General features: G+C 35.1%; 2 protein-coding genes across 11 annotated transcripts in view; both read right to left on the bottom strand.

Annotated features, from left to right (window-relative positions):
* Positions 1-26,677, bottom strand: part of LOC127866991 (fibropellin-1-like) — a 281,878-nt gene that overhangs the window by 122,544 nt on the left and 132,657 nt on the right. The gene's annotated exons all lie outside the window — the stretch shown is intronic.
* Positions 1-26,677, bottom strand: part of LOC127866987 (uncharacterized) — a 183,713-nt gene that overhangs the window by 143,687 nt on the left and 13,349 nt on the right. The gene's annotated exons all lie outside the window — the stretch shown is intronic.

Here is a 26,677-nt window from a genome sequence, read left to right as displayed (position 1 = left end):
CATTTGCACAATCAAATGATGCATTGACATGATTTAATTGTATTTCTGAACATGTTGACATTGTGCTGATAATGATATATATTCCGACAATCATGCGATAATTTCATTTTAACATCGTAATGATAATGTTGATTGTTCACTTTATGATTACCGTATATATTATCGTAACAAATTCATATCGATCATGAATCGTGTTTCATTAAAAAAGACAACCAAAACCAGGCATATATGATTTCGAATAACACGCGTTTAACATGCAAGTGTTGTTTCCCGAACGATTGTAAACCTTGTTCAACGATAGTTGTTGTAAATACTCTTCTACAAAATAGGATCCATTGTCATGGAGTTGCTAGATTTACCAAAGGGGAGAGTTTTCGGAAATAGTACTTAGAGCACAATTGAATTACAGGAATAACGCTTGACAAATGCGTTCACTATACAATATTAGTATATTAATTAGTTAGGTACAGTTAATAAATATGTTTAAAGTCGGGCACTAAAATTATTTTTTATATTTTGAGGTAAAGTTGCTTTGTTGTTGAATTTTATAGAAATGCAAACTCTTTATTAATAAATATTGTTCCCTCATGCAATTATGTAGACTCGATCTCTAAGGGATCCGCGGGCGATAGTTCGTTGGGATTGTGAATACGTAAAGAAGGGCGATGTTTCAGTGGCATTGTGAATACGTAAAGAACGGCGATGTTTCAGTGGCATTGTGAATACGTAAAGAAGGGCGATGTTTCAGTGGCATTGTGAATATGTTAAGATGTGAAATAGGCTCAGGATATAATAATGGCAATTGGCTCTGATAGTCAATAGTTATACCCCACAAACGAAGTGTAGGGGGTATATAGGAGTGAACTTGTCTGTCTGTCTGTCTGTCTGTCTGTCGGTCGGTCGGTCCGTATTAAGTGACCGCTCTTTAATTCAAGTCGTTTTCATCCGATCTTCACCAACTTTATTACATGTTGTATCTGGATGATGTTTAAGACAAGTTCGTATATGGGACATGCCGGGTTTTAAACATTGAGCATGGTGTCTGCTCTCTGAATAAAGTAGTTTTTCATCCGAGCTTCACCAAACTTGGTCAGAATTTTTATCTAGATGATGTCTAGGTTAAGTTCGAACATGGGTCACGGCAGGTTATAAACTAGGTAACGGGGTCACTTTGTGCGCTTTAAACATTGAGCATGTTGTCCGTTCTCTAATTCAAGTAGTTTTCATCCGATCTTCACCAAACTTGGTCAGATGTTGTATATAGATGATCTCTACGCCAAGGTTGTATATGGGTCAAGCCCGGTCAAAAACTAGGTCACGATGTCACTTAGTGCGTTTTAAACATTGAGCATGGTGTCTGTTTTCTAATTCAAGTAGATTCTATCCGATCTTCACCAAACGTGGTCAGAAGTTGTATCTAAATGATGTCTGGGTCAAGTTTGAATATGGGTCATTCCGGGCGAAAAACTAGGCCACAGGGTCCCTCAGTGCGTTTTAAACATTCAACATATTGTCCAAACTCTAATTCAAGTAGTTTTTATCCAATACCTTCACCAATCTTGGTCTGAAGTTTTATCTAAATGATTTCTACGCCACATTTGAACATTGGCCATGCCGGTCCAAAAACTAGGTCACAGGTCACTTAGTGCGTTTCTTTACATTCAGCATGGTGTCCGCCCCCTAATTCAAGTAGATTATATCGGATCTTCACCAATCTTGGTCAGAAGTTTTATCTAGGTTATATTAAGACCAAGATCGAACATGGGCGATGCTAAATCAAAAACTAGATCACGGGATCACTTAGTACGTTTTACACATTCAGCATGGTGTCCGCTCTCTAATTCAAGTCGTTTTCATCCGATCTTCACCACACTTGGTCAGAAGATGTATCTTGATGATGTGTAAGTCAAGTGCGAACATGGGCCATGTTATGTCAAAAACTAGTTCACGGGGTCACTTAGTGCGTTTTGAACATTGAGCATGGTGTCCGCTGTTTTTTTGTGAAGACAACATGCAAAACATTTTGTGTCAATGCGGCATGTGGGGATATTCGTCACGTCTGTGACAAGGCTCTAGCTTCTTGTGAAATTAATGGAATATCGTTATAAGGTTGATTTATAAAATAGTATGCTTAATATCACCCCGCAATTTTTATAGTTAACTTACTTTTAAAGTGTTTATTGAAGCACATACTGCATGGCATAAACAGCCTACTTCGTTTATTTTCTTTGTAAAGTTCTTCACTTAAGAAATGATCTATAGGCGTTTAGTTTCACTGAAAATTAAGACACATTTTATTCAAGATAAACCGATGATATTTGTCATTATCGACATTTAACATCAACAGAAACAACTGAAAAATTATCTAAATTATGTCGTTACCTTTCTATAGAACCGTATTCATTTTATTCAATAAAGTTAATCTAAATTACACCAAACATAATACGACAGAAAAACTTAGAAACAACCATTAACAACAATACATATTTACATGCAAAACTTAATGTGAGCCTAATCATTTTTGAAACGGTAAAGTGCGCCTTTATCGCCCCTTATTGCTATTTTTAAATAACAATGTTCGATTTTTAAGTTTGTGCTACATATTCACATTATAATTGATTAAAAAGTTAAATTTCAGCGAGTTCGTTTTTATATCTTAATTCGTCGCGTTGGATATGGGCTTTAGAGCGTTTATCGACGCCATGTGAATTCGGTTATAGATATCAATGTTATGATTTGGGACTTTTGTTAAACTCACCTCTCTCTGTTTGTTTTTAGATGTATGCTAACAGTGTTAAAAGCACTAAATGTATCTCATCTGGTAATTTTCTAAGAATTCTTTTTTGCTCCGAATATTCGGAGGACATATTCCATGCTTGGGTGCACGTAGACCCTAGCACAAATGTATTAACTGAATGGTGTATTGTTTAATTCAATATAAACTATATATTTACTGAATGTTTACAAACGTATTTATCGTTTAGAAATGTTCATGCTATAATTTCAGCACCAAAACACGTTGCGCCTCTGTTTACATTTATATTTGTGTCCGTCTGCTTCATTCTTGATTTGCGTTTGCCCGCAGTACACCTGTCTTACTGACCGCTAGCATACATCTCACACTTTTAGCAGCCGCCTCACGCTCAATATTAGTTATCCCATTTCATCTGTTGTTCGCATTTAAACAAAAATGTCAATTAGCTCCCATTTTTATGTATCAGTATATCGCATCTCCGGCGCTTGGTTGTTTTGTTTACTGTGTGAGGAGATCCCGATTCTTTTGTGAAGAGGTTCCGTTTAAACATAGTCAATAAAAACTGTTTAACTTATATCGTTGTAATGAACATCATACCAGTCGAAATAAAAGGTAGCAACAGTGAAATCAGTATTGTAAAATAAAAGGCTCCGTTTCTTTCCTCCGGTATCTAATAAAAAATCTTCAAAGAAACTGCACCCGCGGGCAACGAAAACGTATACGTCTCTGAAAGTCACTTGTCTTGACATTTTGATCCGATTAAACTCCAATTGGATTTTTTAAAGCGCTATTTATCAAATAATTGTGTCAAGTTTGGTCCTATACTAAGCGTTCGAACTACCAAAACAACATTCATTAACCTTATTTGGTAATTGGGGTAGACAATATTCATCAAAACATCTAAGATTAAATCATTGACGTTTAATATTGTTGCGAAGTGGTCATTTATATGTTTATAATCATTTTTTAAAGAATAATTAGACAAGATCTGGCCAGAATACGTGCTGTGTTTTTTTTTACTTCATTATTACACAATGTACATAGACATTTGGCAACAATTTGAAAATAAGATATTATGTTTACAATATTATGTGAGCTATTCTGCACTGGAGCCATCGATATATATATATATATATATATATATATATATATATATATATATATATATATATATATATATATATATATATATATATATATATATATATACACTATTTTTAATTTTGGGGAATTTTTCATCTGGGAATTGGGAAAATTGATTTTTTTAAATTTGAAGGTACCTTTTATGGGTACCTAATAAAAGTAGAAGAAAAACATAGGTAACATCAAATGAATGTTACCACATCTTAAGGGAGCTTTGCTTAAATAAATTGACACGTGAAGACAAAAAAAAAATGCCATACACATTTTGTTTTGGTTTATTTAATACATTATGTGCTTTATGTGCTGTATCCATCATCTGCTGCTGCATTTTTATTATAACATAAACAATGATCATAATTGTCACAGTTGTTTTTTTTAGTTATTTAATCTCAAGGCTTCAAGAACAATTAAATCAGATGGGTCAGAGTATATGACTTTTTTACTTAGATTACAGTAATGCTAATTGGTAAAAATCCTGGAAGTTTGAGTCCCGGAATTTTTGTCTGAACATTTATGGCATGTATGGCTTACCTGTTTCTTTAAGCTTCTTTTCTTGGAATTATTGGTCTGTCTTGTCAGAGAAAATTGGGGCCCAATGCCAGCCATTATCGAGTATGGATAACGATACCTCTTCAGTTTTCTGTCAAGACTGCCAAGGATGCCTCGAATACTAGTGGGCTCATACTCGGTTCAATTGGACTTTTGAAGCGACAATATGAAGTGGAGATGTAGTCGTCAAGAACGTCAACTTCAATCTGGTGCTTTTCTCTGTATTCGCCGCGTGTTCAAACATCGTCCCTGTTGTAGACACATGCCATAAAATCACCCTTCAGACATCGTCTCTGTTGTAGCCACAGGCTACTGCTGAGGAAATGGAAACACGATTCAATAGGTCAAAATCATGAATAATACAAACCAGTAAAATGATTATTTGTTTTGGGAATACAACCCACTTCTGAAGTAGTTCAATATGTGCATATACTTTTGTTCATAAAAATGAATTAGTGTTTTTACTAATCCATAAACTAATAGCGCATGCATATAATATGTTTTACAGATGACATGTTTGTCTTCAGTTGAATTTATTTGTGTATTTATACACACGTTTTAAAGGTTTCATATGCTTTCTGTTGTCACCGCAGGACAACATTATCGGCATTATAGATCGAAATATTTGATAATTGTTATTGAAGACCTGTCGCGTATTGGGCTTAACGTTCTCTTGAAATGCGGTTTAGTTTAGCCCAGTGGTTGATGTATTTTGTGATTTCGTGTATTTATTTTCTGAATAATCTATGAATCACCCAAGAAGTGATTAATTTGCCGTTTTATTCGAATACTGTAGTGTAATTTAACCTTAGCTCAGTCGCGTAGCTGTGCGTAGGCAGCGTAGGCACGTGCCTGCACATCATTATGAAAAATCGAAAAAATAAAACGCCCGAAAATGCAAAAAAATCGAAGGCTATGGGGGGTTACCCCTATAGAATTCAAACATCAAATATTTGGACATTACAAATGTTCAACGAGTTTATATTCAAAACTAAGAAAGCAAGCGTAGCATTTTTACTCTAGTCAAATGCACCCAAATAAAGAATAGCGCAATTAAAATAGTTTTGTGTAACCCCTCAAGCGTTTATATTGTTATGACCACCTGATCGAGTTACGTAGAGTTTCCAGTGCATGTACGTCAGAGCGGTAAACAAAGTTTGTTACTGTGGCGCGAGTATTTCAAAATATTGAATTCCTGTAATATTTCACCGTTATATCCAGATCCATGTTGTTCAGTTGAAACGTTGTCAGATGATGACCGGCGTCGTATCCTTTCAGAAGAATGGACCGATCGAAGCACCTTCAAGTTTCTGTCAAGGTAGGAATAAGAACACACCACATAACTGAATAGTTTTTCGGATGTACATATCCGATCGATTCACATTGCTGATTTATGCTTTATAGCATATATTGTTTCAATAATTTTCAAATTACTTATATTACTATATTACTAATGCATTTGACTCCTGCAAATGGATAATCTAACGTTATTAGTGATTTTCGAAGACATAAACGCACTAAAGTAAGCTCAATTTTTAATAACATTCCAAGAACTAGGGTGTGTAACCCGGGGGGGGGGGTTTCTTCCTAAATACGGATATATAGGGGTGTGTCGAAAATGTGGGGTGTGTTTTTGGACTAAAATTATAGATATGGGTATGGTTTTGAGCATCTAAGCATAGATATGGGTATTGAAATCAGAAATTTGCTTGTATATAAATGCATATATGTATAAAAGTATCAGTATCAAAATGGGTATGATCAATTTTATTCGTGTATACAAATGGGTATTAAAAAGTAAATTTCGCCCAGCTGTAATAATCGCGCAAAACATCGATGCGAGAAGCTGTCAGTTGTAAACGAAGCGTAGTAGTAGTAAAACAAGTTGTTAATTACGTTATCAATGACATCATACAATTTTAAACTATGATGACGTAGTTTAAGTGCTTACATAACGTTTACATTTCATTGCTCGTCAGATAATTAACCAATTAATGTGTTGTATGACTACAATATACAGACATGTTTTTAAATGGCAAAGTTGTATGATACATTTATGAAATCTACAAATAAACATATAATACGTTTGTCTAATATGTTTTGTCATCTTACATTTTTAGTTTCGGGGCTCAGACGCTCATTCCATCGAGGGAACAGTCTATCACAGATAAAGACATATAAGCCGTGTACGAACGCTATGCAGCGGACCTCCAGTGTGAGCGTCAACAGCTGGACCAAGAGGTCAATCGATGGAAGGTCCGATGGGGTCTAATGGATGCAGACAAACAGCCCAAAACCCTGCTTGATGCACTGAATGCTTGTGGAAGCGCTTACCCACTTATTCAGCTGATAATCACAGAATTACTCACTATTTCTGCAACATCAGCATCCGGCGAGCTGTCCTTCAGCTCCACGAAGCGTATTAAGACGTACATTCGCTCTACCATGAGCGAGGATCGCCTTACTGCGCTTGCAGTGCTCCACATCCACCGGGAAAGTGTAGTGGACATTGAACAATTGATCAACACTTTGCCTCTACCAAGAGTCGGATCATGCAGTTCCTCTAATCAAGCGAATTAGCATCTGTTGCCAAAACTGTATATGATACAAAAAATATGTAACAATTGTAAAAAACGTTTTCACCGACACGAATAGTTTATTTGTTTTTAAATATAATGAGAAAAATCGCGTCTGCGCCCACTACTGGCCAAGGCGGGCTTTAGTTGGGTAAAAAGATTCATGTTATTGATCGTAAATCGGTTGGTCTTGTACTTGAGGATAGCTTCCTATCTTCTGATCAATTTTGGTATCCTTCAGGAGCTTCCGGGGGCCTTCGGCCCCCTGGACTCCTGACAAGGGCTTTGCCCTGGAGCCACCGGGGGCACTGCGGCCCCCTGGCCCCCATCTAATATTTTGTTTAATGTGCCTGCACATCCTTAGAGAGCTCGCTACGCCCCTGTTAGCTGATTTATAACCTGCGGTACACTATGGTATAGTGTAAATTCTCGGATAAACCAGAGATCTATTAATACATGTGTATTTTTACAGATCTTCGGGAAAACTTCCTGCGAACAAAAGAAGGTTAGTTTGTATTTTTGGTTTATATTTAAGGTATGTGTTTCTGTGACATAAGTAGTAATTGGTTAGCAAACAATGCATGCAATGTAAAATAATCAGCAGCTAGTGTTAATTGAAAATATTTAACTTATTGGGGCTTCTAAATTTATGATTCTAATTGATAAATGGATTTTGAACCCAAAAATTGTAAAGAATAAATGTTGCTTGTTGTTAAAACCATGACGGTCATATGAAGTTTGATGAGTAAAAAAAGATTTAGTTCTCAACAATCTACACATATGTACAAATTGTCACAGACTGATGTTATACTAAATAACTCACACAAGTTTATCAGTTATGCAACATAGAAATGACTCATTAGCAAAGTCAAATGATACATTGACATATTCAATTATTTGTCATAACCTGTTGACAGTAGTGCTGATAGTAGTTACACAGATTCGGAAAATTATACGATTACCACATTTTCAGACGACCATGATCATGTCGATGATGGTGATTATAAGGTTGATTGTTCACTTGATGATTGCCGTATTAATTATAATGACCTCGGACAAATACGTTTTGATCACGAATCGTGTTTCATTAGAAAAGATGACAAAAACCAGGCATACTTTACTTCGAATTCCAGGCATCAAACAGACGACCAGTGTAGTATAATGTATGATCGCAAACATTTTCAACGATACTTGTTGTAAGTAATCTTTTGGAGAATAGAATCCATTGTCATATGGTTGCTTCATAAACAGAAAAGAAGCGTTTTCGGAAATAGTACTTAATGCACAATTGAATAACATGAAGCGCACTTTATAAATGCGTACACTGAACAATATAAGTAGGATTAGCTATGTACAGTTTATAGATATGTTTTAAGTCTCGTTCTAAAATGGTTGTGGTATTTTATGGTACAGTTGCTTTGTTGTTCAAGTTTATTGAAATGAAAACTCGTGATTTATAAATCGTGTTCCATCATTAAACTGTATTTATAGCTGCATGCAGCCAGTTGTATAAACACCGCGACTCAACTAGTTTGTTTTTCCTTTATTATCATTTCTACCTCGACATGACGACATGTAAACTTTTACAATATAGAACCGAATAAAAATGCACAAAAAATATGTTGTATGGTGAAAAATATGTCTAATGAATTTAGATGTACACACATTTTAATGCAATGAACACGGATTTTATTAACATATCAATAATAATAATAACACTTATAATGATAATCATGATTATTTTTAGTATTTATATGAGGATTATTATATCAATTATACGTATTCTAATAATAACAATAAGAAAAATAAGAATTAAATAATCATACTATTCAAAATAACTATAACACAAACAATTTATACAATGCGTTACATAAACAATTAGTAATACTCAAACTCGTAATAACAAAATATAAATGATACAATTATTGATAATTATAACATATGCTTATATTGCTAAAAATAGCATTATAATTTGCATAACTCGCGACGCTGCAATGATTTTCGCCTATTGCATGTATTTATGAATATTTATATATTATTTTTTCGATTCAAAACCAATTTTAACCAGGTGTTCGATGTCAACCTCGATAACAAAATATATAAAAGTATTTCAATGAATTTATGTGTAAAGTTAATTTCTCGCTATACGATTTATATGCAAAAACAACGATCTGTTCCGCAAACTGGCGCTTTAACTCCAAACATTGCCTCCATAGAAAAATATCACTTTTAAATCTGTTTTTTTTTACTCAAAACCATCGCATCGCCGCAAATTACTAAAAACACTACATGTTTTGTAATTTGCATTTCGTAATCAATATTGATAATGATAAGTAAGGCTAATGACGAGTTTAGCTTGAGTGTCCATTAACTTTATTTTTAATCAACACATGCCCTTGCATACGGTCAAAAAAGCAGTATTCAACACAAAAGAAAAGGTCAACAAGACCGATGGTTAAACAATTGTGTACGTGTTCCTCACACATCATATCAAACTGTTTCATGACTAAAACAGGAAAGATTTTTAAATGTGTTATATTAAAAGAAATGAAGATTAAAAAACTTTCGGGGTATTGTGCATGCTCCTGAAAATATCACCATTCTCACAATTGTATTTACCGATGTATTTTGAAAATGCTTGGTAGAACAGTTGCGACCGTCCGGTTTGTGGTATGATTAGAAAACGCGCTTCTCTCAAGGTGACTTGGGTAAGATCCCTGGTCCCGGCGCATTTGATCCTATTTACAGGCCATATTGGTCTCATATGGGCTTGAATGGTTGGTTTATTATTGGCTTTCAAATTATTACCAAATTAATTTAAGGGAACTCGGATCGATGTGGGTTTTGTCTCAAACGGTCAGAAAATGATATCTTTCCCGCACTTGGTCAATAATGTATAATAGACGAGGTTTAATTGAATGCCGCATTCACATTGTTGTCAGGTACTTGGGCCTGTAAAGAATTATATTTATTATATCCAAATGAGATATACCGTTTACTTTCAAAGGCTATTGCATACTGACATTGCTACTGCTCGGTTCCACGTCGGGAAAATATTTTACAAAACTGTATGGCAAGTTATAGTCCATAGTATGTTCACATGGGCTTGTTTGTAGATACCATTATTTGCTTGCAACAAGGACCCATGGATCGAACTAAGGCATTGATTACACACTGGATTAATAAAAACCCAGTTTAATATCATGCCGTACCCAGGTGGTTGCTTTTGTCTTGTGACCAATAGTGGTTCATTTGCAGTGAACTCTATTTTGTGACACAATTTAAGATTAACAAGAAATATCTTTAAAAAAGATATATGGCGTAAATAGTTTAATGAATGAGATCAAGGATAGCGAATGTCTTTTTCTGTGCAGTTCTTAGCTGCATCACACGCAGTACGGGATGTTACGGGGAGTTTTCGCGGCTTATTTTACATTATAACATATTGCTGGTCATAAACCTATAGATACAAAACAGAAAACCAAAAGAAGAATGGAAGTGAAATTTAAACATATGAGTCAACCGGCCACACGAGAAGTATCCGTATTTATAGGCGCGTTCTTCGAACAAACCTGTTTTAGTGGTTTGTCGGGCATTGCTATTTGATTCGATTATTAACAGTATCAATTATCATCGTGCTAATGCTTAAAGTGATATTATGGGCATTTTGCACTGTTGAATTGAGCTGAAAAGAATTAACAGGTCAAAATAGTTAGTTAAAATGTGGTTACTGATTAATTATCTGCAACTCACCTTGCTACCAGTTGTTTATAAAAATATATTTTATATTCGATATTCTTACGTGACCCACCCAGTCCTGTAAGCTGAAATAATCCGTAAAACAATTTCGTGTCTTTGTGTCGTATGAACAAATCTGCACTAAAACTAAATTTAGGTTCAACTCGTAAACGCATGATCAGTTGTCAAACGAAAGTACGGTTGATATTCAAATGCATTATTTTTCTCTTTCTGGTATATTGTTTTAGTATGATGATGCTGCATTAATTAATATAAGTGTATATGAAGTAGTAACATCAAAAATAATCAACGGTTGCGATAGACACCTATAAACTGTTACATGCTCATAATATCACTTTAGTACATTAGGCAATATGGACGAATAATTATTGTTAAATTTATCAACAATAATATTTATCATTGTATTGTTGAAAACACATTAAGAATCTATTATTTACATACCATAATTATATTGCTGAATATCTTCATTTAACATATTTCTGGTCTAAAGAAAATTCCAGGTCACCTAGTTCACGGATAGCGTCTTTATTATATAGCGATTATTTTACTGGCCGCCAACTCCGGTGATGACCTGTATATAAACTCTGAATGTCCGCGAATTGACCCGATATACCTCGCGGGTTGAAATGCAATGCTTTAAAGTGAGGCCTCGCTTCCATTGCTCTTTATACTTTTACATGTTAACATGTTGACAGGAATAAGGAAGTAAGTACTAAATATGAGAACATAGCCTTTTAAGTATAAACGCTCTTGCGCTGGTAATACTCTGAAAATAAAAGGTGTACGCACAAACTGTATTGATGTCGAGAATTGAGTGTAAAACTGTTCTATCTATTAAGCCTTTATATTCGAGATAAAATTGTTTCATACAGTAAAACAGTGTTACAAAGACGCGGATATGTTTCCAATGTTCTGGTGGTATACTCAAATCAGCCAATGGAATAAATGAAGTGTATTCATTCGTACCTAGCCGCGGGAAATTTTATTGGAATTTTATTGGACACTTACAAAGGTCAGGCTAAGGTGAAAAGCTGGCTTATGCAGCTTACGCCGAAAAACACTACAATTGTCTTGTGAGGTATAAATAATTGTGCTTGTTCTTTTTATTTGATTTGCGTTTAATACGAGAAATGGTTAGATGGTATAAGACGGTTGATAGGAGAGTTTTCTTATCGTTTACACACCGGTATTTTTGCACCGGTAAATACTGATTATCATTATCTTTATAACATAAAATGACAACTAAATGGTGACCAAATCATGTGCGAGTATAGACACTTTCGCCGCACTATATGTTTGACAATTCTTTCCTTTATTTTATTTCGATCGAAATCAAGTTTTAAACACTATTACAACTACTACGTATTTGAACAATGTGATATTTGGCTAATATTTCTTTTTTGTATTTGTATAGGCGAAATCCTATAAAACTAAATACTCGCTAGTTCAACAAATACTATGTACGTTTATCAAATGAATGTACTAACTTCGAAAAATACACCTCAACAGAGGTTAACTTGTAAAAATGTCCTATTTTTTTAAAACTGTTAGACTTAAATGACTGTGGTTATTGTAAAGCACTAAGATGCATTTCTCAATAGGTGTGCGTACACTAATCGACGATTTAATTTTCGTAAACTCCTTTGACATACCGTTACATTAAACTGAAAATATGAATTAACAACAAAACTTAAGACAAATATTTATTTACTTCAAACAAAGTGCATATTTTTTTTGTCTACTACACAGATGGCAGAAGGCGCTGAGAAGCTGCTTGTGCCAGGAAGTGACAGGGCGCCGGATTGCAACATTTTTAGAAGCAGTCGCATTCAGGTAAAAAGTGCGATATTCAAAGGAAAGTTGCATCATCAACTAGTTAACTCGATTTAACAGACGCACTGTACTGAACAAGTTTATAAAACAAATCCATGTTGAATGGCATTATAACAGACTACAAGGTCATACGTCATGTATCAATATATATACCAAATTTTGGTATTTGTGAAAACGCTAGATCTACACAAAGTATATAATCGTTGTGTGTGTCCTTGTTTAAATGTTATTAACAATTAACAATATATATCATTTTATTTAGCGCAAAAAGGCAACATATTGATCACTGAGCCTAATATATATATATATATATATATATATATATATATATATATATATATATATATATATATATATATATATATATATATATATATATATATATATATATATATATATATATTAAAACATGTAGCCACATAAAACGACTATCTGCTGATTAGAACTGTGTGTTTAAGTCTAAACTATGTACACATAATTAACATTTTATGCTCTAATTTCCAGTTAAATAATGAAGAGGCATCTGTGGAAATGAACAATTGTTTAAACATCCTGGGGTATGGACATGCGCTCAGACAGAAACGCCAGGAATTTTATAAACAGGACGACGCAAGTATCTTACCTTCTGGTTTTGTTCCCAGTCTAAAAACAATCATAGTTGGAAGTAAGGCAGAGGGGCTTTCAAGTTTTTTTGAAAGTGATAGGGACCATATAGCTGTGACTAATATTGTCGAATGCATTGAGGCCGGTTTTGAAATAAACTCAATTTCAGAAAACACTCCCGTGTTCCGGATGAATACACTGATATGTTACCCGGGGCATTGCATTCTGCTGCTGGAGAGAGGTTTACCGATATCTCTTTGGATAGCACTGTCCGAAAATGCACTTGGGCAAGTTCTTCTAAGCAGCACGGCTTATGTTAATATGCATAAACTGGGTGTACACCTTTCACAAGGACCCGTTTTGAATGAACGTGCTGGCCCTTCACTGCCGATAGAGATTGGACACCTAAAAAATGACATAGTATTTGCACTTCGTTGTCATTGTCCTAGCATACTCCAGAGATGGGCAGCCAGATCTCGGCATTGGCCACCAGCGGATATTGTGGCAAAGGTCGTATCAATGGGGGCATTTCTTGCTCCCGTTGGATTGAAAGGTAGCCAAAATAAGCATAATGAATGGAGGATGTGCTTCAATACAGGTGAAACAGAATTGATTATTAACCTCAACGACACACAGGTTAAACTATACGTTTTGTTAAAAATGATTGCAAAAGATGTTCTCCAACCACGAAATAAAGAAATTACATCGTTCATGTTAAAAAATATAGTTTTATGGCTAGCAGAGAACAACCCACAGTCAATGTTCCATGAGAGGATATTGTTTTTCTGGTTGCGTGAATCACTTCTTGTAATAAAGTCTGCGCTGTCCATAAAAAAACACTGCCATACTATATGATCCCAGATAGGAACCTCATGGCAGCCACAGGACTGACGGATGCTCAGCAGCAGACATGGATAGCAACATTAACCGAAATGATCGATGAAGGACCTATGATAGTTCGAAGGCTTCCGAAACTACGACAAGCCATTATCTGCCACCCTCAGCCTCTTCTTTGGTACACCGCTCAGAAGCTCGAACTGGAGATTATTTTGCTAGAAATGGCAAAAGAGCTTCCATACATCAGTGGAAATCTTGCTGTGGGTGTATTGGGTTTGTTATTTCAGCATGGACTATCCTGGCGTGTGGTGGAAATATTGAATGATGTCTTTGAGAACATGGGCTATACAGACGCACATAATTTATTTGATATTCTCGATATATTAAACAGAATGTTCATATAAGCATTTTGAAAATATACATAGTCCGTGAGTGTATAGGTAACACAATGTATGATCTTTATCAAAATTTTGAAAGGAAATTGTTGTGTACGTTCCACTGTTGCTATATGTGCGTTAACACAAGATGAATGTCTTGAATGTTTTATATGGTGACTTAAAATGCAGTGATCACCATGAGTGTTTACTTCTTGTTTGTCATTATGATAAAAGAAGCCATTTTCACCTTTTTTTAACGTACATATTAGGGCCATCATATGATATGTATTTACGAAACGTCTGTAAGAACGTTTTATCGTTGAGACATTTGTTTGGTAAATATGATGTAAACATGAGCTTTCACTTGCATACAAAAGACAGCTAAGACGTTTATAAGACCGCGTCGATAGCGATATTCGGAGTTTGAGAACCGCAAAATGAAAATGTGTATCGCTTTTGAGATGTTACTTGCACAGTTACTTCCCCTTCGATATTACTTTGCATGATAGAGAATTAAAGCATATCTGTATACGCGGAATGCTCTGATTAACGTAGAACATAGTACGGTGTTAACTGTATTCGTTGTTGTATAATATGATTATATTTTTTTTAACTAATATCGCCCTCGGCCTTTAAACAAAAATCATACAAAATCATTCTTATTTGTTTTTACCAAAGTAACCAACACCAAGCTGTTACTATAAATCATTGTTTGATAAAAACTGTTCATATATGTGTTTCCAATGTTATAACACATTAATTTTGTTTGAACAATTATTGTAAAGTAACATAAATACTAAAAATCAACGGATATTTCGCTAAATGATTCGTAAAAAAAATGTAACCCATAAAAATCAGTGTTCCTTATAGCAATATCCAAACTTTCAACGCTATATGTGAAATGGTAACATAGATTTAACAAGATTCAAAATGCTGTTTTTTATTTACTTTGTGTGGCACAATATATTCAATTTTAATTTTTTGCAACGATATATTCATACGACACACGAACACTTACGTGGCACATGAAAATGTGTTAAATATAATGTCCCAAAAATATGAGGCTCGAGCTGGAGATTATTTTACTAGAAATGGCAAAAAGGCTCCCTTACCTCAGTGAAAACTACGCTGTAAATGTATGGGGTTTGGTGTTTCAACATGAACTTTCCTGGCGTGTTGTTGAAATATTGAATGATGTGTTTTAGAGCATTTTGTATCTTGTTAAATCTATCTTACCAGACCACATCTAGCATTGAAATTTTGGCTATTGCTATAAGGAACAGTGATTTGTTATGTGTTAACTTTATTTTTCGAAATATTGTACGAAATATTCGTTGAGTTTGAGTGTTTATGACATTGTAATGGAATGTGTCCTATTTTATCATTCGGAATTCCGCGCGTGTGTTATTTATGTGCGCAAACATCTTATTCTACTCAGGATACCACTATGATTATTGCTTAGATATCAATCATTATCTAAATCATTATCTGTATATACTTTACACACGTTAACTTTTGTAACTTATTTATGAACTCTACATTTACATTTCACATGCTTTCAAAATCCGTAAGTATAAATTAACAGATCATAAACAATACCATTGTGGTTGATTGAGTTATTTATACCATTCAAAAGATTTGTTTATTTATTAATGTGTGGTTGATTGAGTTATTTATACCATTCAAAAGATTTGTTTATTTATTAATGATGTACTTTATGCATATGATTACACAACTCAATATTTTATATATGTTTGGTTCTCAATACTTCATTGTAAACAACCTTCATCGAAAGGTGTTAAGCCTTGTGGTAAAATGTGCATCATACCATTCTAAATGTCGAAAGTATGTGGCCAAACATTTGTAAATGGAGACTTATGTATAATTTTGTTTTCTTGTAGGTGAACATGCTATTGTTTATCTGTAAAAAGTATGTTTGATTATGTATTAATTGTTCTGCCTGAATATATTATCATTCATATGTTAATACAATATATTGTTTGTATGTTTTCTTTTTTATGCCAACTATAATTTATATAATTATATGTTGTTGAATAAACAAATGTAAGGAGTCGAAACATTCGTACACATTTCGAAGCAAGAATAAATGTGTAGCCCGATTCCATCTCCTAACCATAGCTTTTCTACAAAAACCTTTGATGGACAAAGTACTATGTTGGTTCTAACACGATCGTGTGTTTCTTTGTATTGTAGAAGCGCAAAGCATGAGGCGTACATCCATCCAAACCTTTTTTAACTGAGAGCTGACATACATTATCATTAGTTTCTATCCATGCACTTACATTTATTTATCTATTTAATATAAAAATACAAGATACGATAAAGTGTTTTCACGTTTTTGTATTACGAATTTCATCTAGTTACAGGTGGAATACAACAGTTTTGTATTAAGACGTTCATATAGGTTCTGTTAAAATTATGTACGTCATTGACCATCTGTTTATATACTTTGTTGTAATATGTGTCTACTCAAGGGCTTAAAGCCTAATGTATGTTGAAATAAACTCATAAAGCTTACCACACTGTAGCGCGATTAATAATCGACCGTTCGCAATAATAAGGCAACATTATAACTACTTAGTAAATTCAATTAAAATTCACTCAACACTCATGTTACATCTGACCTCGGAATGATGATATTGTGAAACAATTTCAAAAGGACCTATGACATATCGGAATATGATTCTGTTCTAAAAACGAGTAATAAATTATACACATTAACCAAAACTATATGAGGATATTTTCACTTTCTTTGTCATAGCCTGTCATATTTTTGACAGTAAAGTGAGAAATCAATTTTGGGTCACTAATGCTTTAAGTCATATTATTTTACTAGCGAACCGCATAACATCTCATCATCGTAAATATCAAAAGATGATCACTTTTGAAAGACAAAATACACAAAAACAGCACGTCTTTATTATATACGGTAATACCGAACACATTCTGCGAAGTATTGTAGCTGATTATATAGGGAATTAATTACCTATATAATTTGGCGATTATGACATTTATTAAAGTTAAATAACCATAGATTAAATTAATATTATGTAAGTATTGGTTATTGTTGCTATGTATGTGTTATTTGTTTGTTTAAGCTCATGAAAGTATTACAATTTAAATCAAAACGTTGTACGCGAGGACATTAAGTACGCGCGGTTAATAAGTAAAATCGTTATTTATAAAAGAAAAATATTGTTTGTGCCATCATACGCATGCGAACTGTCAAATCAATCATTGGAGTCATCTATTATTATAGGCGTCAGTCCCACTGACAGCGTGTAGTGCACAGATATTGTTTGAAATTTGTGCTAATACATGTCTAAAGTAAAAGAAAAATATCCCTTGAATTCAAGTACAATCATTTACACTTTTAAGTAAAAGCTTTTTCAAGAAACAGAAATAGGACAAATGTTATATTCATTAAAACATGTGAAGTTATTAAAACATAACTGCTTTGAATGGAATTATGGTCAAACGGTTGCCTTATATTAAGTGAACATTTAAAAAAAATCATTTAAAACTTAAATAAATGGCAGAAAGGTTTGCTTAAAAGAGAGAGTCTAACTTTTTCGTGAACAAAATTTTCATGGTAAACTTTATGAGTTGCAAGTGACTTAATTATGTGGTTTCCACGAAATAAATTTTATTGAAAGCTTTATCAAGTTTTATTCCATCAGGTTATTTCTTAAATAAATATCACTTAATTTAAATATCAAACCGTATTTTATTATCTGTAATTGTAAATTACTTTATATAGAAACATAATTATGGTGCTTCTGTATTTACCAAACAATTTATGTTGTGAATTCGGCGTGACATCATGCGCTAGCCTCGTGCAGTTGTAGTAATTATTATGGTTGTTAATTATGGTAAGTTATACGTTAAAACCTTAGTAAAAAGGTAAAACCTGGATTCCTCACATTTCCACTGCCTAAATTTGTGCTAATTCGTTCATTTGAGACATTTTAAAGTGATAAAATTTCTGGGATATCTTTTAACCGACAATGCATCAAAACAAGTTTCTCTGATGTCCAGATATTCGCTATTACAAGTCCGTTGATGGATCAGCTGCATGTCAAAATCTGGTTATTTGCTAGTTATTTTAGAGCGCTGATTCTACGTCGAAACAGCATACAATCACGCATGATACAATACTATCCCTGTTAGAGCTGAATACATCAAGTAATACACTTGCCAGTTTGCAGAATTATCATGATAAAAGGAAAAGACATTCGAGGTTTGAAATCAATGTGACAGAATCAGGGCAACTACGGAAACCTGTTAGTTATAGTTATTTTCGACAAGCTGCCAATGGAAATGAGGAGGAGTTTAGCTCTCGAACACGGTGATCGCATAGTGCTTATATATAAAAACACTAGTGTAATGTCATCTGTATATGCAGCGCAGATAAAACCTCCGAGAATAAAGTGAACGACTTGTTTTCAAAGTAGTTTGGTACTGCATTGGTTTTCTATGAGCGTTCCCTGGTGAAGAGGGCAATCGGGCACAACGGTTGGAATGTCCTATTACAGGCCGGTCAGTATTAATATATTCCTTCCCGTTTTATAGCCTTCCTCTTCAACCCGCCAGGACAGCCTGCCGGCACGGGATTGAATGTTTTGGTCCGTTCCCTCCACATCACACCCCGAGACCACAAAACATGCTCTAATACTTACAGGCCGGAAAATTCCTGGCCTAGTTGTTTCACTGCAAGAGCATGTCATCATTAGACCTTTGACTGTCTACTAGAACAGAGACCATAACCTCATAGTATTTATTCAAACAATCCTAACACGCATGCAATTATTTCAACATAGGTTTTCCTTAAGCATATACCATCCTTCTGGATCCTGATAAATATTCCAATATTTGACATTACTCATATTTTATTATTGTCCCTAAATAAACACATGCTTCCATTACAGTCTAACGTCTAGCGTGCAAAATCCATTGTTCATACCCCTCGGCAAGTGTCTACCAAACATCCCACCGCCTTACGCACTATTTTTAAGGCGGCCCATAAAGTGGCACCCTCGTATGGTTCGACCTCTAACTCGCCAACAAACTATTTCCAGAATCCGACCCCCATATAGGCTATAAAGACGCCTGCCGCCCTTAGCAGTAGTCCAAAATATCTCCCGGGGATAACTTTCCGGATCTGGGCCACATTATTGGCAACCTCACCTACGTACGCTTGAGTATCAAACTCAATCTCAAACAATTTTATGTAAATACATGTTATCGGCCAGAAATACTCAATTTTACATAAACAATATACAATCATATAGTTGCCTTGTGACAAAAGTTGTGACTTAATGTGTAATTGTATCATTGGTTGATCTCATTAATGAATAAAAAGCAGATATTGAATAAACGTCATGGTACTTTAAACAAAGGAAAAAATGCATCAGGTTCATAATCAATAATGCGCATATTATTATTATCATCAAAAAGGATAATTGATTGTCTACCTATCTCAGTATTTAATTTATAATAACAACATCTAAATTTAGAAAATGCAGTTGTATGTTTAAATTGTATGTTTTCTGAGGTAAGATAGCTTTTGGGTAGTATTGTTTTGTAATACATGCAATGGTGACAGCGATATGAATTATTTTTATCACTTTGCCAGTTGTGAGTATAACAATCAGTAATGCGTAGTCAAAAGTGTCTTATGAATAAACTAACATCGCTAATTTCTTAACGTATCCATATATATCCATAGCCATAACTATAACGAAATAGCAATGTAATTCCATTTGAAGTGCAACAGTATTATCTCGCATACGTAGGACCCGCAGGTAGGGAAAGTATGTCTCCACAAGCAGTCGGTCTCGCTCAGCTGACTTGTGCAATTCATCAAAGCGCGCAGCCGGGCCTTATATGCTTCATTAGACGCACTTAAACCGAATCCATGATCGAAGCCCCTTCAATTACCCTACTGACTGACTCGGGTATCTGAATGGAATCCACCTCTGGACTCGAAACAGTCCTCCGAGCCTGAACTACCACATTACGCTATGGTTTGGGTCCCTGTATCAACTCAGTTTCCAAAGCTGACTAAGTCGCCTGCAATGTCACACAACAGATCCGGACCGCAACGCGACAATCTGGTCCGAGTTTCTGTATCGACTCCTGAGTGGACCCAATCACCTGAACCATTTTCATTTCCGGCTCCTCCCATGCCTCATGACGAAACACAGGCGGCAGATGCAAGATCTCTACATTGATTCTGCCAAGCCGTGCACGGTACACTGTTGGCTTTTCTTCCTTTTATTACCTTAATAATCGTACAGGATCCGTGACCTATACCTTGTCTCGACCAATCTTGTCCCCTCTGCACCTCTATCTAGAGGCCAGGAGCGTCTCTTACATCGGTCCATACCCCGTTTAAGCATTCCCTCAAGTGAAAGTGGCCTCTTCCGTCATTACACGGTAAAGGTTCACCTACAAAGGAGCTTCAACCTCCATCTCTTCCGAGTCAGAGATGATGATTACTTCTACCCCTAAGATAACCTCGACCGCAGCCTCCACCATCCTAACTGGCAACCCCGGAAAGTCCAGTTATGTTGGCTGCGAGATAATAGTGGCCTCCAGTTCAAGCTCGACCGTCACCATCGCTGACCATATTGAAGTCCAATGATGCCGGATCCCAAGGGTCTCCCCTAGGATTCTAACTACCCCCTACCGAACTTCAACGTCACTAGCAACGTAAAGAAGTACAGCGATGTCGGATTGGGACGAGTGCTTATTCCTCATGTTCAACATCAAACTTCACCAATACCGACCTCACTTGAAAGGCACGGATATCGATTGCTGTCGGGACCTGAGCAGGCGCTGGCCTAAATGGCCTAAGTTCTACATTAAAACCGGGGCCTCCTGCTCAGTGATTCTGGGAAATTCTCCGCCGTCTTTTGGGACCGCCCAACACCCTACCAATAAATATGTAATTGACAACTTGGTGGCCGTATTTCATGACCTCGGCTACAAAGGCAAGAGATCCTTTTCTCCAGGCAAAACTTACCTTGCCTTCCACTGCCCTTTCTACTTTTCAATGGTCCCCAGCTCAATTAACATGTCCGCCCCGCACTCCAAAGCGTTCGGCGATTATTTTCCTCCTCGACTTTTCGAAAATCGTCGCGGCCATCAACACGGCCTACGATACATGACGTCCTTCAATCAACTAAAAAAGAAATAATGTAATCTGAGCAGTACAGTATGAGTCATTCTTGAATAAATCGTAACTTGTCCACGGCTATATCCACAACCCGCAAAAGTTATCGCCTAACTATAACCTTCGCTTCGAATATGCCATGTTTTTTGGCCATGGGGAACACTTGCCAAAAGTTGGTCAAGCTATCCCAAACAAATATCCATTGTCACCTCTAAACTGGCAGGTGATGGACTTGTGTTGTACCAATCCAAAAGCTGGCCAAGCTGCCCTATACAAGTTTCGACGATCTTCTCTAACCTGGCTGGTGTTGGACTTTTGTTGGAGTTCGGCCAAAAGCTGGTTTAGTTTCCCCATATAAATCTCAATTTTATCCTCTAACCTTTTCACTTTCCTCTATACATCTACCACAATATCCACAAGCCTTATCTGCGAGACCATTTTCACTTCTTCCTGGCCTCCACACTTGACTGTCCGTGTCTGGTTTGGTTGCCCATACACCAAGCCGTGCGCGTGTTTGGCCGACTTCAACTTGACTATAGCCGGCTCTATTGAAATAGGCCTCTTATTAATAACTTGCTCTTAAGCCTTTATATCTTTCGTACCCAAGCAGAATCTTAATATGGGTTCATGAAACAAATACTCTTCCGACAAGTTATTAAATGCCTCACCAACAAGAGCAAACACCTCCGCCCAGTAATCCAAAAACTCTTCCTCCCCCTGTCTCCCCCTGCCTTTACCTGCCAATGTTACAATTGCCGTTTCCGGCAAAACGCGGTCACCAAATTTCCTCTCCAGCGGATCAACTTCTTCCAAATAGTCCAAATAGTCAAGCAACACATCCCTACAAATAACTAAGGCATTGTACTCACTCGCCTTTTCCGTCAAGTTTTGACCCCAGTTGTCTGTTTTGGCAATCCGCTCCATCTAGAAACTACCGGTGTATGTCTCGAATTTTGTCAGGAAAGCCTGCAAGCTTCACCGAAAATCATACAACGGCGTCCGAACCAATTTTTTAGGCTGGTGTCTGGCGACCATGAGACAAAGCTCTCTGGCCAACAGATGTGATAGCCGCAATATTGGAAGTCTGCGCTACAGTATGAAGCGTTTTCATACCCCTGCCCAAATGTGCTAAATGCACCACCTGTGGTGAGGTAACACAACCCACTGTTCTAGTGGCAGCATTTGAGTGAAGTATAGTTAGGTGCCGGAGTCAATAAGTTGATCCCGAACGCCCACCAACAAATATTGCAAATTAACCGGTACCGGTAGCTGATCCCAACTACCAAACAACACAATAAAGGACCCGCCTGTGATACCGGTATCTTGGCCAATAACTGGTATTGTACCATCTGTGTACCCTGTGCCATGACATGGTTCTGTAAGTGGTACGTCCCATGTGACACTGGCACCGGAGTCACTGTCTGATATTAACCAGACTCAACCCCACCGGCAAATACTCCACCGCCTAAAATTGCAACGGCCACAGGTATCGTAGTCGCAGTTCGATATTGCACAGGGTGAATCACTTACCACTGCTCTACCGGTTTAATGACGTTTTAACTTATTTTTATCAGCCCCTCAAAATACCACCTCCCCTCCTCATTACCTTTCAATTTATTTTATTATGCAAATATATATATATATATATATATTTGACAATCACAACATATCCTGTTTTGATAACGAGTATGTGATGTAAGTAATGGGAGATTAAACTTGTTGCACAGTGATTACCTCGCGTTAAATGTCCACACAGTATATGTGACACGAATTAAGAATACCCGGATATGTTCATGAGGAAAAACATTCTGTGCAATATATATGTATTCCTAAATGATTGATATAAGGTATAATGATTGCTTCAACCATATGTATATTCGCATTTGATCGTGACATAAAATGTGTTACGTGCCATTATATTTAACTGTTCAACATGAAAGCAATATCAATGATAAAATATGCATATTATCATTGTATTCTGTCTTTTCAAAACTAATTAAAAGATATTGCGACAAAAGCTTATAATGTCTTTACCTTTTTTTCTCCAATGTGGTAACAATCAGAAAACTTGTGAAAAATAGTGAATAACAGATTTTTCAAAATGTGATGGCTTCTTATTAAGAGCAATATTATATCATATTATAGAATATTGGCTCTCTTAAATAAAGGTTTATTCACTCGAAACACTATTTTAGTCAAGCTTAAAGGCTAACAAAGCTCACGAGGTCAGAACCGTCGAGAAAGTGAACCCTTGATTACTGCACAACCATTATTCCATGTTTATTACGTAATTACAACATATCGAATTAAAATTAGGACCTAAATAAAAACAAGCTGGACACAAGAGGTAAATGGCTTAACTAACTCACACGTTAAAAACATTATTATCAAATAATCTTTTTAACAAGATTGAACAAGATTTGACAAGCATACGTTGAAAACTAGTCTCGCTGAAATAGCACTACTTTCAATTGCATCGTTTCTTATTAGTGACACTTTACCAATTTATAGATATTACAAAGTTGTACGTATAAGATTATTTTATTCATCAAGAAATAATCTTAATCATAATTTAAATATAAAAAAAACGTAAATAGGCCGATAAATGCATAACATTTTGACTTGTACATCGCGAGCCTCGTGATGGAATAATCTGTACATTACTGCGTCGCGATAAAGTACATTACTGCGTCGCGATAAATTGGTATTTAAAAACGTGTCAATCGGTATGCCTCTGAAAACACAGTACGCATTTTAAAGGTAAGATAAACAAGCTATGATGACAATTTTCAACTCCTCATAACATTAAATATGAAAACAAAGACTCATTGTATGCACAGTTGTATTACTTTACGTGTATATAAAACGTGTAAATAACAACAAACACGCAGAGAAATCTGGATTGACCGTTTCAATGTGGTAACCATGACACACATGTACATTTAATGTCCAGTTTTTGCCGAAAAAAATGCTGTCACTTAAATGAATTAAACAAAGACACATGACTAATCAAATATTCGTGTTATCGCGAGTTCTCACCGATTCACGTAGCCCCCGAAATTTCAGTAAGAGATAAACCAGGTCCTTGATTCATCAATTGTGGAGCTCATTTTGCTTTTAAGAAATCGTTGATGTACGTTCGAATTTCCTTAAATGTATATAAAATAGCAAGAAATAATCTTTATATGATCACTGGTTATTGTTTTATACAATTGTAATATACATCGTTTTTAAGGTAATAAACCTTAGCATGAATTTGTGTTATTATTCATATTTAATATATTTGTTTGCCCACGATTTGTAAAAATAATTTGAAAAAGCTAAATTAATTAATACACTACAATTTGTTTTTTACATTTTATGAACAAGATGATTCTAAAACAAAACAAAAGAAAATAAATCATCATAATTTGTTTTGTCCTCAAATAATCGTTCTCTAAAACATTAATGATTCTTTTCATAATTTGTGTAAGGGACACACACATTGCGTCTTGAATGGTATTAATTTTACTGACACATCTTAGTATTATAAATCAAACAAAAACACATATTTTCTTTCCTTTTTTATCAACGTTTAGGTTTACGCCTTCATCTGGATAATACAAATAATAACAGAAAGCGGATGTTACGTCATTGACTTAACGTACATTAAATTGCGGGAAAATGTACGTCAATAAAATGAACGTTAATTAAATTAAGTTTAATTTTCGGAATCAAGAATACACAATTTCCTATAAAATTATTTATAAAACAAAACAATCACATCCTGAAATCCATATTCGCTGTCAAATATACATCAATAGGTTACATCCAATTAGGACCTAAAGCTCATTGTTTGACCTGTCTTCAGTTAAAAAATTTAAATATGAAAAAACGTGTTAATTTAAGGTTTTCTATTAATAACATCAGCAAAGATAAATACTATTTATGTCAGGTGTAATTCAATAATTTATTGATTGATAGAAGTCATAACTATATTAAGCATTTTGTTCACGACATGTCGTCAGCTATATCTGTGATTGCAATTATATCGCCCCAAACGTCATCTGCATGCAACACCAAAATCAAAACGTTACCTATGCTTCTATCAATACCTTTACCACTTGTCTATGATTTTGTATTATGTGTGTCATAATATACTATTTGGTCATATATATGCCTATCGTTTTACCAATACACTTCTTCGAGTTTTTCTCAGGTCCGTCCCATATTAAAAAGGGTGTAAAATGTTGCTTGTTTCAACCGATACAACATATAATTAATGGAAGAAACATCATAATAGGTTACTTATATATTCTTTCGTAAATTTAAACAACAACAATGTTGTAGAAATAATTGCTTCAATGCTGCCAGAATAAAATACGCGTAGATGTTATATTTACAATTGGTTTAAATTTTATAAACCCGGATCATCTGATAACAGAAACACTATCTTTTCACCTAAATTACATTTTGCACTGATGCAAAATACTAAGCTTTTAAAAAAATATATTGTTATTTTATATCGATTTAAAGATATATGATCCATTAAAAATTAGAAAATACTCATGGTGAACATTTGTTCAACTCTTTTAATCCCCGAACAACGGACAACCTGTCATAGCTTGGTTTCAATGAAAAGATGTTAGTTTAAAGTTTGAATGTTTGTACTTATATTTATGGAAAACTTGACGGTATTGCATCTTATTACAGAAATGTAATAAAATAATAAAAAAATAACCTCGTTTCAATGCCAAACTCATCTTATCGATGTACGCCGTCAGTGGGTCTCGAATTAAAATTGATAACTTCAATAATGATTGCAATAAAGTCTGCGTTTTGCGCTGCCTTATGTATATACCTTTGATTGATAACAATTTGAATAGCATAACTGATTACCGCGCCGCCCGGGGAAAACGTTTTGATAACATGTTTAATATTTAAATGCGTCTTTACAAAACAAGACACAAATATCAATACCTTTTTACGATTATGTCATTATGTTTATAAACCTAAATCTATTTAATCATCGGCCATGACTATGCGTAATCAAAATCTCGATATTATT

Source organism: Dreissena polymorpha, chromosome 2, assembly GCF_020536995.1.
Source record: "Dreissena polymorpha isolate Duluth1 chromosome 2, UMN_Dpol_1.0, whole genome shotgun sequence".
Taxonomy (NCBI): Eukaryota; Metazoa; Mollusca; class Bivalvia; order Myida; family Dreissenidae; genus Dreissena; species Dreissena polymorpha.
This window is presented reverse-complemented; position numbering and strand designations above follow the sequence as displayed.